We start from the raw sequence: 4,793 nt of genomic DNA on the forward strand, positions 1-4,793 counted from the left end.
AATGACAAAAGGAGATCATTTTTCTTTTCTTTTTATCTTTCTTCTTTAGTTTAATTTTGTATTGTTTTGTTTCATTATTTATTCCTCTTTTCTTTTCTTTTTTCCATATTTATGTTCATCACGATATTACTTTTGCAAAGATCATTACGCAGCACCTTTTTCATCTGTCTGTAATTTTCTTTGTTATATATTCGTATAGAGAATTATTTATATATTTATCGTCAAATATGATTCGATATAATAATAATAATAATAATGACAAATTAAGATTCAAAAGAATATAGAATTATTCGTGTTCGATTTCTTTCTTTCTCTTTTACGTTGTTTTTCTTTTCTTTTCTTTTCTTTTCTTTTTTTTTTTTATCCATCATCCTTTTCATTTAATCGTACAGTTATAATACGCATAATAATAATATCTGAATAACTTTTAAATGTTTATAATTATTTTCTTTTTTTTTTTTTTTTTTTTTGGTATGTCGTTATGTATTATTAAAATCACAGAAAGACAAATTAAATTTCACGTTGGTTTTCGTTTTTCGTCTAGATTCAACATGTTTGCGCGTTACATTCTATGCGAGATGTACCTTCTTTATTATTATGTAATTAATTCGAGGATTTTCTTTGATAGGACTTCGAGTCGATATAACATATGTATGTTAATATTACGTAAATAAGTATACGTAAAAATTTACACGTCGTTGGTCGAAAACGCTTGGGATATGGAAAAGTTTTAACAAGAGGAAAAAAGAAATTAATTTAGAGTCCTTAAATCTATGGAATGTAAAATACAAAATGAAAAATAAATTACAAGTATAAATATCTTATAAATTAATATTATTAAGCATACAATATACGCGTAGTACGTAGATTCGCTTCGTTAAATTAATTTTCACGTCTACTCAACCCCTTAAATGCATTAAAAAATATAATGTATGTACATGGAAGAATTTAATTTTTCGTGAAATTTTGTAAAAAAAAAAAAAAGAATAAAAAAAAAGAGAAAGAAAAAAGAGAGATAATTATGATAATCTAATCTTTCCATTATATTTCAACTTTTAATATTTATTTCATTGATGATGGAATAATATTTTTTCTTTTTTTAAAAATGTTTGAACAAAAAATGCCAAAGCGTGCATTAAAGGGTTAAGTTATTCTCTACACCAAGATCAATTATATGTATATACTTATAAAAATTTTTTAAGTAAAAGAAAGATGTGTTTTTATGCTTCTTGGTAAAGTACGACTAAACAGATTTACATTTAAGAGAGTGTAAGTAGAGAGTGTAAGTAAGTATATGTCGGAAAGTCAACAATATGTCGTCTTTTGATTCGACGATACTCACTACTACATCGAGAATGCCTTTATGACGTTTTGGTAAATTTTTTACTTCGACTAACGTCGACATTTCGTAATTCGTGTTATTATTAGAAGCTAATTATCCTTCTTATATTAGATTGCATGTCGTTATCACATTCTAAAATTGCGAATAACAGATTCTTATTATCACTTCTACTTTCTCTAAATCGGACCTCGATCGTTTCCTCATTATTTTACTTTTACGAAAAGTATTTACGTTTTATTTATTTATCTTCCTTTCTTTTTTATTTTATTTTATATTATTTTGTATTATTTTTTTTTCTGCTCTTTTTTTTTTTTTTTTTTTTTTTAATCGAGTTTCTCTTATTTTTAATTATTCATCGATAAGTCTCGAAAGAAAATCAGATAATCCGTACCGATTTTCCTGACAAATGGATACAGTATTTCTCTTTCCTTTTAATCACATTTTTTTTTCTCTCTTTCTTTTTTTTTTCTTTTTTCATTTTCACAATTTTGTTCGTCTCTATTCCCTTCTGTCGTACGTAATCTTACGTTTTCATCCATTTGTCCTTGATGATCCAATAACACATTTACACCTTGCAAGGCAAGTTTATACAAGATCACGTTTCACCTAATCGAATGCACCAACGCGTATAATATCTTAGGAATTATAATCTTTATCGTGCGTTATATAATGTATAATACATTATACGTATGTGTGTGTATATTCATACATAAACATTACATATATATTTACATATATATATATGTAAATATATATATATATATATATATATATATATATATATATATATATATATATACACACACACATGCACGCTCATTACACGCATTATTATCGGCCGATTCACGAACACTACTTGCATTTTGAGATCCTTTATAAGTGTATATATATACTTATGTATACATATATGTATACATAGGTACGTCAATCATGCAAAGAGAGAACGAAGCACCGAGATAAAATTTCAAAACGAATCCACGTCCACGATTATTTTAATATATTGCTCCTTGACGACGAAAGGTATTTCCTTTCCTTTTAGAATCAGACAAAAGATTCGTTGTTTCGATTATCGTACGCATATTACACATATTGCATGTAAAATGAATGTAAGAAAAAAAAAAAAAATAAAAAAAAAAGAAAAAAGAATAAAAAAAAATATATATATAAATATATACATATGACAATAGAAAGAGGAAAAAGAAAAAAAGCTTTAACGATCTCGTTCTACATTAAAATTAAATAACGATTATTTATCACTTTGCTAATCAATCGATCGATCATCTAATTTAAACGCCGTTTAATTCGATAGCTTTTAAATCAGTTTACTGCACATAAGAAGCAAGAAGCAATATATCACAAAGCTATCATCAAAATGTTATTACAACGATTAATTTATCTTTTTCTCTAATTATATACGAATAATTCGAGATAAGCGTGGAGAAAAATAAGCAATTTTTGACTAATAATAATAATAATAATAATAATAATTTTTTTTTTGTTCAATTTTCGTCTAACAATAAAGCGATTGTATCTAATTATTCGAATCGTAAGAAATAAAATCTCTCTCTCTATTCGAACGGACTATAATAAAGTTTAAATTTGATTTCTGACTTTATACAGAATCATATTTTTTTCATGTATATACATACATACATACATGTATATATATATATATATATATATATATATATATATATATATATATATATATATTTTTTTTTTTTTTTTCCTCATAGATACACTACTATATATAGTCTATCGTCTAATTCGAACGAGAAGCGTCTTGAAAATCAAATTTATAAACAAGAGTAAAAATAAATTTCTATATCCGTTACAATATTTTTGTTGGGTTTGCATTCGAATATAATACATGTGTATCTATACTTTTTTACCCTTTCTTTTTCACCTTTTCGATATTTTATAAAATAAAATTTTTATATTATCTAAAGAAACCTATCGATGATAACGATGGTTATTGATTGTCTCTACTCGTACTAACTCTAACTATCATACGTATGTAAGTGTCACGATGTTATCTTTTTCAATGCTACGATAACGTTTAAGCTATACAATAGAACCATCATTATCTAAACAAATTTTCTATTATCATAAAATATTTATTACTTTTCTATTAAAATAAATAATTATTTTGATAACGTGAAGCTTACTAATTTTGATAAAAAATTAAATAAGTTTTATAACGATTCGATGTAATGTAAAAAAAAAAAAAAAAAAAAAAATAAAAAAAAAGAAAGCAACAAATAAAATAATTTTACAATAATTCGATATAACGATAACGTTAAAGTATTTTAAATAATATCGCAGTATTATAATTTAACTTATTAACAATATATTTATAACAAAGTATATTTAAAATCATTTAATTTGATTGGATAATCGAAAGTTCTATTGCAAAATATTTTTCCGATATTATTACAAATATTTTTGCAAGATTGTCCAATATAATCGTCGCTATTAATGTTTTCGTTTCGTACGTTCGAATAGTTGAAAATTCATTCGTAAATTGATCAAATTTTGTTTGATTTATATTCGTTTTTACGGATTAACGGACACGATTATTTATGTTGATCAATTCGTCGATCTTCATGATAATGTCAAATTTTACATGGCGTACAGTACCTATATACGTAGTCCTAAATTTCATTGTCGTCCGTATTTTCTACATTTCTTTCTTTTTTTTTCTTTTTCCCTTAAAATTTTATTTCTTCTACCTTATATAAATAGTTTATTTTATTATTATTGGACCGTCTAAAAATTTCTTTCTCTACAAAATCGATTTGCGTTACGTAGTGGAAATAAATTTAAAGTAAGAGGCACCGTAAAATGTGCATCTTATACGCGCGCACATGCTCATAATATAAGCGTGATCGTGTACGGAGTATTATTATTATTATTATTATTCATATTTCATTAAAAACTATAATACGCCGTTTGCTGCGTCTTACATTAATCTCTCTTTTTTTTTTTTAATTTCTTTCTTTTTTTTTTTTTTGCTTTTTTCCCTTTATTTTTGCTCTACTATTTGAATCGAACAATCTTCGAAAGAACAACGTAGTAAAATCTCTCTCTCTCTCTCTCTTTCTCGTTTTTCTCTTCTTTTTTTTTCTTTTCGTTTTCCTTTCTAGTTTTGTTTCGGAGAATTGAGGAGGAATGTGTAATTATATAGAGACGAAATTCTGGCGTATGGACCCTCTTAAAGACGTTGAGAAGCTTGGCAATGTACCGTGTTCAATTTGCACAACAATTTCAACATGTTTACATTATTTGGAGGTATTAATGCGTTCGAATTGTTGGACACGATACTTGCCATTCTTCTCCCTTGATACAACATCATAGTTATGTTACATGTTACGCAATTGTGTTATACTTTGGACCCTATATACGCCGATATATATATATATATATATATATATATATGTATATATGTATA

Source organism: Vespa velutina, chromosome 3 (assembly GCF_912470025.1).
Source record: "Vespa velutina chromosome 3, iVesVel2.1, whole genome shotgun sequence".
Lineage (NCBI taxonomy): Eukaryota > Metazoa > Arthropoda > Insecta > Hymenoptera > Vespidae > Vespa > Vespa velutina.